Consider the following 13,234-nt stretch of genomic DNA (forward strand, 5'->3'; position numbering starts at 1 on the left):
TGAGTACTTACTACTCTGGAGATAATATCATCAGATCTTAAAGAATTTGACAATTACTAACATCTCTTGATCATGAATATCATATCTTCTCTGCATGAGTGATAACTTCTTGAAGAAGAAGATCACTGATCTTTATTCACAGTGTCTTATAGACTCTGTGAAAAAGCCTTCTCTCACAGATATTTCATTGCCTGTATTCTCAGAGATGATTATTCTCTGATTCTTTCAATGTTGAAAGGTCTCTGATGTCAACTGTGAAAAGATTTCACAGACTTCATTTTCAGATGCATCAGTCTCACACTGACTGAGTAAGTCAGAGTTAAAATGATTCAGTATTGTGATATCTGTAAAAGCTTGTTTCAATTCTGCAAATGCCTGCACAGTATCTTGAGTGAGAGTAAACAGTTCTGTTTTTCTATCTTTCACACTTCTCTTTAACAGATCTGTAAGGAGGGCAGTAATCTGTGAATATGTATAGATGAATTATCTGTAGAAATTTGTAAATTTTAGAAACACCTGTATCTTGTAGTATGTCTGCAGCACTGGCCAGTTCTCAATAACAGAGACCTGGCTTCTATTCATTGAAATGTCATTCATCTCAATAATATAATCTAAGAAATCAATCTTCTGTATGTAGAATAAGCATTTTTCAGTGTTTATATAGAGTTAATACTGTCTCAAGTGACTTAACACTTCTCAAACATAAGTATCATGTTCTTTCTCTGTTTTTGAGAAGATTAGAATGTTGTTCAGATATACTATACAGAAGATGTTGACAAGGCCTCACAGTGTCTTATTTATATAGATCTGGAAGATGGCTGAAGCATTACAAAGATTAAAAGATAAAACAAGATATTCAAAATTGCTGTACTTGGTATGAAAAGCTGTTTTTTAAACATTGTCTTCATTAACTCTGATTCTATAATAGACATTCTGTATATCAATCTTGATAAATACCTTTGCTTCAGATAATTGATCAATCATCTCATCAATTAACAGTAATAAATAGTAATTCTTAACTATCATTTTATTAAGACCTCTGTAGTCTATGTATAGATGTAGTCTACTATCTTTCTTGAACACAAAGAGTATAGACATCTCTGCTGAACTCTTTGATAAGTGTATTCAGTTCTTTAATTGCACTTCTTCAAGATATTTATACAGAATATTCAATTTCTTTATAGATAAGTTGTACAGAGATCTGTACAGTGCTGTTGCACTGTCTTCAAGATAAATCTTATATTATATCTTGATATCAGGAAACTTCACTGCTTCTCTTTCTGAAAAGATATTCTTATAATCTGTAAAGAGATGTTGTGTACATTTATCTTCAATGATAAATACTGCTGCTAATCTTATAGTGAGAGTGATAGCTTTTTCATCTGTTCTCAAGTCTCAGTCACCTGCTATACAGTATATTGACTCTATCTTTTTCTCAAGATTCTTCTGATGAAACTCTTCAGATTTCTCTATCACTGTCTCTTCATTAGTGAGATAATACTGTCACATCTGAGTGACTCAGTCAATGAGAGAATTGTTTTCTCTTAATCACAGAAGATCTAGAATGATGTTCTTATCTATAATATTAACTGTGTGAAGAAGCAGACTGCTCTTCTTGAAGATTTCTTCTAAGTCTGTGATCACATACTTCACTTAGATTATACTAAAACAGTGATATTTCATTTCATTGATAAATTTCATATAATCTGACAGGCCTATCTTCTTTCAATTCTTCATCAAAGAAAAGAAATAGAATATGAAGTTAACATTCACTCTAAAGTCAAGTAGACATCTCATTGATATCTTCTTATTCAGAGTATACATTGTGATTGTAACATGAACTCAGAGATATGAGAATTATCAATTCTTCATTTCTTTCTCTTCTTTATCTTTCACAGATACATTTGTCAGAAGAGGAGTTAACTTTAAGAAGATATCTTCTCAGTTTCTTCTCTTCTTCAGCTTCTTACAATCACTGACATAGTGATCATCAGCTCTGCAGTTAAAATAGAGATCTTTATCAAATCTTTTTTAATATTTCTTCACAGTGAGTGAAGAATCAGAATACTTGAAATTCTTCTTTACTTTCTCTGCACTGAAGCTGTCACAGCATTATTTAGATTCTGTCATTGATTACTTAGAAGAGATCTTATTAATCTTTTTCTCAGAGAATTGATTATTCAAATAGATTCAGAAAGCCAGGTTGACAAGCTCAGTGTAATTGATTGATGAACTCTGATACTATGATATCATTATCTACATCTTATGAATCAGCTTTGTGAGATAAAGCTGTGTCTTTAATTGATTCAAATCATCAGTTAATTTCTCTTAATATTCTTCAAATCTTGTATTGAAATCAGAAGAATTCTCATCATCTCATTAATATAATGAGTTGAACTGCTGTGCTGCTGTGAAGCTGCAGTTACAGTAATCTTTGATTTGATTCAGTAGAAAGTTCTTGAATTCTTCTCAAGTCATTGCAGTATCAGTACACTCAAGCTCTCTCTTCTTGATAACTCAAGTAGTCACAGAGATGTCTTCAAGAAGATTGACAGTGTATATTACTTATATCTTGTGAGTATTATACTGGCTCAGATTAAGACAGAATTTCTGTTCAAGAGTATGAGTAAAGCTGTGAAATTCAGACAATATGTTTTTCTTGTATCTTGAAGAATCTTCAACCTTAATCTCTCTATCTTCATAATAGATGTAGGTATGTAGAGGCCGCGGCAGTGATAGAGCAGTTGAAGAACTCATGTCAAAGTGTGCAGCAGGTTCAGAAATCTCAGATTTCTGCTAAGATAGAGGTGTACACACTCTAGAGAATGATGTAGAGTTTCTCTCAGAGAGTGAGATCAGATCAGTCTCAGTGCAGGTGTATGAGACTATATCAGTCTATTAGAGCTTGACTGATTCAAACTTGTAATCAGATTAAGTGATTTGAATTGTAATGTGATGAAACTAAAGCAGTGACTAGTTAGCAGTGTCATGTAGAGATAGTTGTTTGAGAAGCTGTATAAATAAGCTTGACTATCTTGCTTGAATAGTGAGCTTGTAGACTACAGAGTTATTGCAAGAATATCACAGATATGATACTTAGTATACTAAGAAGATTGTATGAGAAATGCAGTAACTCTCATATATATTTCAGTAGAAGAAAAATGAATCACTGACTTCTTTGATAAGAAGTCAGTATCTAGCTATTCTATATAGACAATGAGTGGATATTCTTCTCTCATTCTATGAGTGAGAGTAGTCAGAGTGATACCTCAGCAGTGCCTCACTGCCAAGGAAGAGTAATCTGCTGACCTTGTATAGAAGTGAGGTTCTTATATCCATCAATCAGATCTTCCTATGATATATTCGAATGATATTATAGAGTGGTTGGAAACCGGTTCGGAAAGAATGGAATCATCCGCATGGAAGCGATGGGCCGTGTGGAACCGCAGCGGGGCCTTGGCGCGGCCGGGGGCGTGACAACTTCCATGTCTTTATTACATCAAGCATTGTAATTCAGCTTGATGAGAATATGTATGAGATTTTATTCTTTGTTTTCATCATCTCTGCAACTGTCTTGTTCAGATTGTTCTTTGAGAATGTAAGAAAATACATTCATCTGATTTCAACACAGAGCTTTTATTCTGTTGACTGAATTTCCTTCTCATACACTTCTGCATCTGAGTGCTGAATTCAGTGACATCTCTTTGACAGATCACTGAATATCAGAAATGAGTTTAATTTCTCATCTGTCTGATATTCTTCATTGATGTCATTATGTTTATTCTATAATACAGATATATCAATATATGATTTCTTTTGAAATCAGTGATTTATCTCAGTAAACCTATCAGATGAAAGAGTTTGAAGAGATCTATTAAACTGAGATCTATGATCATACTTATTTTCAGAATTTTGATAGAATTTTAATAGTATTCTGATAAAATAATCAGCTACTTGTAGGAATATAATAAAGAAAGTATGATTATTAATATTAAGATAATATTTATTACTGATTACAGCTTTTATTAATATATCTCTTTTCAGTAATTCAATCTTATCTCTTTATTTTATCAAGACTGCTCATTTACTTCATTCATATCTTTTCAACTATATAACTTTTTTCTACAAATCATATCAGAAAGTAAAATGTTGTATCTATTTAATTAAAATCTGAAATACTATCTGCTATCTATCTCTAGATAAGAATCTGAAGATAATCAATATCTCTCTTTTCTAGAAACTGCAAATGAAGATTTCACTGACAGTGATTCAGATATTGATGCTCTCAGTGAAGAAGTATTACTATTCTCAGTAAGTTTATCACTTTTGATGTCTCTATCATTATAAAAACTAACATTCTCTAAAGACAGAGTCATATAATAAGAATGCTGCTGATAATATTGAGTATATTAAGTGACTTTTGAAAGCAGCTGCTGAGAAGAATATTTCTGAAAATGATGATTAAGAGAATTCTGATGAGTCAGTTACTGATGATATTGAAATATCAGCTGCTGATGCAATTGCTATTACTATTACTGATCAATTTATTGATTCTGATTCAGCAATTGATATATCTTATAAATACAGTAACTTTGAAATGAATTCATTTATTCTGATAATAAGACTCTTAGCTGAAGAGTCAGATATTTCCTGAAAAAACTACAAATCACTACTGTAAATTCTGTATTTATTAAAGAATATATTACTGATAAGTCTGCTCTCTGAAGATCTATCAACTCTGAAAAAGTAATACAGAGCATAATTTCTGATTTTATCAGTCAAGAAAACCTCAATTTCAATAGTGTTATTAATATAAATACTAACTCTGAGTTCTGCTCAGAAAAATCTCACTGAATTCTTTATGAGATTACTATACTTTCAAAATCTGATTTTCTTAATATCTGCTCTTCTCAAATCCCCAACTTTCCAGCAACAAATGTATATAGAAATGACAGAAATTGTCAACAATTTCACAGAGTTATGACAATCTCATAGTTGAAGAAGCTCTGTTAAATATTATTTCAGCAAATTCATCTGATATTTATTAATAAATAAACCTATTTTTTCTTCTGATTTTATTCAGTATTAGTGTGAGAATCTTGAATACTACTGCAAATCAGAGTTGAATGATATATCTTATATTGAAAGAGTGTATTTTATCAGATATGATCACTGATATTCAGATATAAGATCTTATATAATAGTTCTGAAAGTTTAAGAAGCTGTTTACTATACTCTGCAGACTGTACAAAGATTACTGTTCTTGAATTCATTATTATTTAGTCTCTTCAAAATAATTGTAATAAAGAATAAGATGAAATATATCTCAATTATACAAGTTCTCAATCAACTTAATATTTATATGAATATAATATTTGAATCAGATTCTGATCTGTCAGTATATAAGAGTCAAGATCAGTATTTTCTTCACTAAGTCATGAGAACTAAAACTGAGATGATTAAGATATAATCATATTGCAAATCTTCACTAATTCAGACTGAGTTGAAAATTGCAGTATATGAACAAGATTTTTGAAAAAGCATATTTTACTCTGATATACAAGTTATTTCTCTGTCATATTAATTATTTATTAATGAATTTGATTTATATCAGAACATGTACTGAAGCTTAATAAATTTTTATTTAATTTCTGCACTGAGTGCTGTTAAGTACTTAAAATAAAATAATATTTTTATTCTAATCTTTGATTCTTATAATATTAATTTTTCTGATATAGTTGCTGTATTATCATATAACTTATCTACATTGAATTGTGAGAGAGTTATAATGAATATTGATGAAAAAAAGATAAGAGTGATTGCATCTTATATTACATTTCTTAAAGATATGCTGCAGTAAAATAGTAATACAGAAATCAAAGAATTAACAGTAAGAAGATTATACTAAAGCTGCTTTATTAATAATAAGAATTGATTGAATCTGAACTATAATCTATGTAATAACAGCTGATTTCACTATTATATATAATATCTTCAGGCTAAACTAAATGATCTGCTGAATCTCATACTCAGAGATCAAATATGTTAAGAGTAAGAAATAATATCACAGACTGTATTTCTTTTTTAGATATATTTAAGTTTGAATTTAATCTCTTTTTTTTCATCTGATTCATATTATAGTGAGTTTGCTGATATATCAGAGATTTCATACTTATTACTAATCAGTACTGTCTTATCACTATATAGTTAGCTAGAATGCTTCTAAATATTATAGACATTTTCTTTTTCTTACAGTTAAAATTATCTGCAGTCACTGATCACTCATCTTAAGAAATATCAGTTTCAAGAACATGCTTGAGCTTCAATCATTATATCTCTTATCTTGCAGTGTGAACTTAAGAAGAAATGACTCAGTTCAGTGATGAAGTAGATTATTTCTGCAGCATTTTCAGTATTAAATCAATCATCTATTGATTTTATTATTCAGATATATACAGTCATTGTAAGAAGTAATAGTCTATTAATATCTCAATCTCTGAGAGAAAATAATTCTGAAGTAACTTATCAAATCATACTTACAGTCTACTGATAGCTATAATTTCTTATTGAAGCTGCAGTAAGAGCAGCAGTGACATTTAAATTATTTCAAGCTAGTTCAGTTATTAGTTATCAGTCATTCTCTGCTTCAATAATAAGCACAGTTGCTATATATATCAGTGATTATACTAAAAAAGCAAAGCTTATATGATATATGAAGAATTAACTGAATATGCATATTAATTTATACTATATTAAGCTGATTAAAGAATACACTGTATCTAACAACTGTAATATTCTGATAGAGAAGAATAAGTATTAAGACTATAAGAATCTAGTACAGTGAATAAATTATTAGAATATAAAGAAAACACTGCTCTTATAGAAGAGCTTTCACTGCATCTTATAACTAGTATAAAGAGATTCTTTTGACAGGTCTGACTTACATCTGATACAGAAGATTTAACAGTTATATACAGTTTATTCAGCACTGTTCAATTTATTACTATTATTCTTCAATTATAGATGTATGCAGTCAGAGACTATGATATCTATCTGAGAATTAAAAGTTCTCAGAGTTTTTCCTTTATCTATAAAGATAACTATCATACATTCACTAATTTCAGATATGTAAAATCAGAAAATTCCAGCTCAGAATACAAAAACTGTTTACAAATTACAGTGTTTTAACATCTTCTGATACTTTGAAATCATTTGACAATATCATGACAAAAGAAAAGAGAACACAGTCTTAAAGATAGACACATTAAATAGATAGATAGAAAAGAATAGAAAGGAAAAAATAAAGTAAAATAAAGAGAGACTGTAATGAAACAAATTCTCAAAAGATAATATATAGCTGTTTTAACAGACTATATCTGATCAATTTCCTCCTCTTCATATTCAGATATTTCTGAATTCAGTCATTTCCTTATAGCTGCTTGATGCACTGTTCAATAATCTGCTGAGAATAAATAAAGAATCAGATAATAATGATAATTCACTGAACTACTCTGTTAAGTTAGAGTTAATAAAAGATTATATTACTCTGAAGATTTTTAATCATCTATTATTAAGTAAGATATCAGAGAAAGTTAGTATATAATTTATAAATCTCTCAAAGCTCAAACTTCTTCATCTCTTTCTTAATAAGCTGTAAGAATTCTATAATACTGATTGAAATAAGCTCTCAGTTTTAAAACTAGATCACTGTCTGATTCTTTTCTATAATAAGTTAATATTCTCAGTTTGATATATCTATTAATCAATTAGTTATTAACTTATCACTAACTTATAAATCAGAGATCACATTCACTGAATCTCTCTCATAAAAGATGTCACGCTCCTGGCCGCGCCAAGGCCCCGCTGCGGTTTCACACGGCTCATCACTTTCATACAGATGATTTCATCCTGTTCAAACTGGTTTTCAATCACTCTATGACATCATTCAGATATATTATAGAAAGATCTGATTAATGAATATGAGAATCTCACTTCTATATAAGATTAGCAGATTACTCTTTCTTAATAGTGAGACACTGCTGAGATATCACTTCAGTTATTCTTACTCATGAAATGAAAGAAGAGTATCAGTTCATTATCTATATAGAATAGCTAGATACTGACTCTTTATTAAAGAAGTCAGTGATTTGTTTTTCTTCTACTGAAATATATACAAGAGTTACTGCATTTCTTATACAATCTTCTTAGTATACTAAGTATTATATCTGTGATATTCTTATAATAACTCTGTAGTCTATGAGCTCACTATTTAAGTAAGATAGTCAAGCTCACTTATACAGCTTCTTAAACAACTATCTCTATATAATACTACTGACTAGTCACTGCTTTGATTCTGCTATATTATAATTCAAATCACTTAATCTGATTACAAGTTTGAATCAGTCAAGCTCTAACAGACTGATATAATCTCATATACTTACACTGAGACTGATCTGATCTCACTCTCTGAGAGAAACTCTACATTATCTTCTAGAGTATGTACATCTCTATCTCAGCAGAAATCTGAGATTTCTGAACTCACTGTATACTTTGATATAAGTTCTTCAACTGCTCTATTACTGCTGTGACCTCTACATATCTACATCTATTATAGAGATAGAGAGATTAAGATCAGAGATTCTCTGAGATATAAAAGAAATATATTATCTGAATTTCACAGCTTTATCTGTATTCTTGAATGAAAATTCTACCTTAATCTAAGTCAGTATAATACTCATGAGATATAAGTAATATACACTGTCAACCTTCTTGAAGACATCTCTGTGACTACTTGAGTTATTAAGAAGAGAGAGCTTGAGCATACTGATGCTGTAATAACTTAAGAAGAATTCAAGAACTTTCTACTGAATTAAATTGAAGATCACTGTAACTATAACTTCACAGCAGTACAGTGATTCAACTTATTATATTAATAAGATGATAAGAATTCTTTCAATTTCAATATAAGATTTGAAGAATATTGAGAGAAATTAACTGATGATTTGAATTAATTAAAAACACAGCTTTATCTTACAAAGCTGACTCACAAGATATGAACAATGATATCACAGTATCAGAGTTCATTAACTAATTACACTGAGCTTGTCAATCTGACTTTCTGAATCTATTTAAATAATTAATTCTCTGAGAAAAAGATTAACAAGATCTCTTCTAAGTAATTAATAATAGAATCTAAATAATGCTGTGATAACTTCAGTATGAAGAAAGTAAAGAAGAATTTTAAGTATTCTGATTCTTCACTCACTGTGAAGAAATGTTAAAAAAGATTTGATAAAGATCTCTATTTTAACTATGAAGCTGATAATTACTATATCAGTAATTGTAAGAAGCTGAAGAAGAGAAGAAACTGAGAAGATATCTTCTCAAAGTTAACTTCTCTTCTAATAAATATATTCACAGAAGATAAAGAAGAGAAAGAAATGAAGAATTAATAATTCTTACATCTCTGAGTTCATGTTATAATCATAATATATACTCTGAATGAGAAGATATTAGTGAGATATCTACTTAACTTCAGAATAAATGTTAACTTCATATTCTATTTCTTTTCTTTAATGAAGAGCTGAAAGAAGATAAATCTGTCAGACTATATGAAATTTACTAATGAAATGAAGTATCACTGTTTTAGTATAATTTAAGTAAAGTATGTAATCACAGACTCAGAAGAAATCTTCAAGAAGAGCAGTCTGCTTCTTCATATAGTTAATATTATAGATGAGAATATCATTCTAGATCTTCTATAATTGAGAGAAAACAATTCTCTCATTGACTGAGTCACTTAGATGTGATGATATCATCTCACTGATGAAGAGACAGTGATAGAGAAATCTGAAGAGTTTTATTGAAAGAATCTTGAGAAAAAGATAGAGTTGATATACTGTGTAGCAGATAACTGAAACTTGAGAATAGATAAAGAAGTCATCATTCTCACTATAAGATTAGCAGCAGTATTTATTATTGAAGATGAATGAACATAATATCTCTTTATAGATTATAAGAATGTCTTTTCAGAAAGAGAAGTAGTGAAGTTTTCTGATATCAAGATATAATATAAGATTTATCTTGAAGACAGTGTAACAGTACTGTACAGACTTCTTTATAACTTATCTGTAAAGAAATTGAATGTTCTGTATAAATATCTTGAGAAAGTACAATCAAAGAACTGAATACACTTATCAAAGAGTTCAGCAGAGATGTCTATACTCTTTATACTTAAGAAAGATAGTAGGCTATGTCTATGTATAGACTACAGAGATCTTAATAAGATAACAGTTAAGAATTGCTAGTTATTACTATTAATTAATGAGATAATTAATTGATTATCTGAAGCAAAGATATTCACAAAGATTGATATACAGAATGTCTATCATAGAATCAGAGTTAATAAAGATGATGTTTAAAAAACAGCTTTTCATATCAAGTACAGTAATTTTGAATATCTTGTTTTATCTTTTAATCTTTGTAATGCTTCAGTCATCTTTCAGATCTATATAAATGAGATGTTGCAGAGTCTTGTCAATGTCTTCTGTATAGTATATCTAAATGATATTCTAATCTTCTTGAAAACAGAGAAAGAATATAATATCTATATTTAAGAAGTGTTAAGTCACTTGAGATAGTATTAACTCTATATAAATACTGAAAAATACTCATTCTACATGCAGAAGATTGATTTCTTAGATTATATTATTAAAATGAACAGTATTTCAATGAACAGAAGCTGAGTCTCTGTCATTGAGAACTGATTAGCACTGCAGACATACTGTGAGATACAGATATTTCTAGAATTTATGAATTTCTACAGATGATTCATCTATATATATTTATAGATTACTATTCTTCTTACAGATCTGTTAAAGAAAAGTGTGAAAGATAGAAAAATAAGATTATTTACTCTTACTCAAGACACTGTGCAGATGTTTATAAAATTAAAACAAGCTTTTACAGATATTATAATACTGAATCACTTTAATCTTAACTTACTCAGTTAGTGTGAGACTGATACATCTAAGAATGAAGTCTGTGAAATGGCCCAGTGACGTAGTGATTAACTACGCTATCATGAAGCCTCAATTAGCGGCCTTCCCCCCGGGGAATGAATGTCAAGAGAGGGCAGATTTGAACCCTGTGAGAGTCATCTTAATCACAGCTTTCACTGTTAAGTCATAAAACAGTACTGAGAGCCCCTGGATGCACTATAGTGAATCATTATCAAGCTTAAGATATTCATTCTGAGAATTCCCAGACACTAATTCTCACTGATCTTAGAATTAACAGTCTCTTGAGTGCTTCAAGTTAGATCAGTACTAGAGTGATTGAGATCTAGAGTGTCTGCAGAATAGTGAATCATTATCAAGCTTAACTGACCAGGTCTCATCTCCCTCACTCTAGACACTCACTTCCAGGGAATGAGATTTAAAAACTATTCAATTAGAACACCCTGGGCCTAGCAAGGACCTAGATGAGATGAGACCTAGGTGCTCTTAATAGATGATTAGTGTAAGCAAGACTGTGACAGTCAATTGATAGACTGAAATACTGAGATTGATAGCTGAAAGATTAGAGACTTAACTAGAATTGAGTAGCTCTGATATTATTCTTAGTGAGAATCTCACTTATAAATAAGCTAGTTACAGAAGCTAGCTGAGCAGCAGCTCTTTAGAGAAAATGATAATCTCTGAAGTGAGCCTGAGAGAACAGAGACAGCAGTCAGTTATATAGAGTGTTAAAATATATATATAGCTTAAGATGTAAACTGCAGAGATCTTGTTCTGTAGCTCTCTTTATTTTACTTTACTTTTTTCTTTCTATTCTTTTCTATCTATCTATTTAATATGTCTATCTTTAAGACTGTGTTCTCTTTTCTTTTGTCATGATATTATCAAATGATTTCAAAGTATCAGAAGATGTTAAAATACTGCAATTTATAAACAGTTTTTGTATTCTGAGCTGAAATTTTCTGATTTTGCATATCTGAAATTGATGAATGTATAATAGTTAACTTTATAGATATAGGAAAAACCCTGAGAACTTTTAGTTCTCAGATAGATGTCATAGTCTCTGACTGCATACATCTATAATTGAAGAATAATAATAATAATAATAATAATAAGTCTGTGAAATCTTTTTACAGTTAACACTGAAGATCTTTCAATATTAAAAGAATCAGAGAATAATCACTTCTGAGAATACAGATAATAAAATATCTGTGAGAGAAGACTTTTTCACAGAGTCTATAAAATACTGTGAATGAAGATCAGTGATCTTCTTCTTCAAGAAGTTATTACTCACACAGAGAAGATATAATATCTATGATCAAGAGATATTAGTAATTATTGAATTCTTTAAGATCTGATAATATTATCTTCAGAGTAGTAAGTATTCAGTATAAGTTCTCACTGATTATATAAATCTATATTACTTCTTAATAACAAAGAGCTTGACAGAATGTTAAGTTAGATGAGTGAAGCTGCTTTCAGAGTATAATTTCTATATTCAATATTATTCAGATCAGCTTAATCTTGCTAATATACTGTCTAAACAGCTCAATTATAATATTGTTAATACAGAGAAGAATTCTATAAAAGAATCTCTGTTATCACTGTAGAAGAAGCTGACTGCAGAGAGTTAAGATTCTCTGAAGCTCAGAAATAGTATTAGTAAGACAGCTGTGCAACTTAGTATAGAAGATGAAAGAAAATCTGAATCTCTGTAGAGAACTGACACTGAAGATTATAAGCTTCTTATATCATATCTTACTATTATTAAATTGATAAAGAATGAAACAGTCTACAATCTTTTAATCTGACTACTTTTGAAATTTATTGATAAATTATAGAAGAGAAATATCTCTACTACAGCTTGAATTCAGAAATTAAAGAAGAAAGAATTCAGTTTGAACTTGAAAGAGACAGACTCTGAGTGAGACAGTACTGCTAAGAAATCAAGTCACTGATAACTAGAAGAATATGAACTTCTACTACTGAATGATTCAGTCTTTATCTCTTATAGCAGAGTGATATATCAGAAGTTATTGAGAATTCATTATAATAATTCTCATACAGAGTACTTCAGATTAGAGAAGACTGAGAAGCTTCTAAAATATAAATATATTTAAGACAAGCTCTGAACAGATGTTAAAGAGTATATTAAGACTTACAATATCTGTCAAAGAATAAAGATTCTGCAGTATAAGTAATATGATGAGTTAATA

Source organism: Blastomyces gilchristii, assembly GCF_000003855.2.
Source record: "Blastomyces gilchristii SLH14081 genomic scaffold supercont1.17, whole genome shotgun sequence".
Lineage (NCBI taxonomy): Eukaryota > Fungi > Ascomycota > Eurotiomycetes > Onygenales > Ajellomycetaceae > Blastomyces > Blastomyces gilchristii.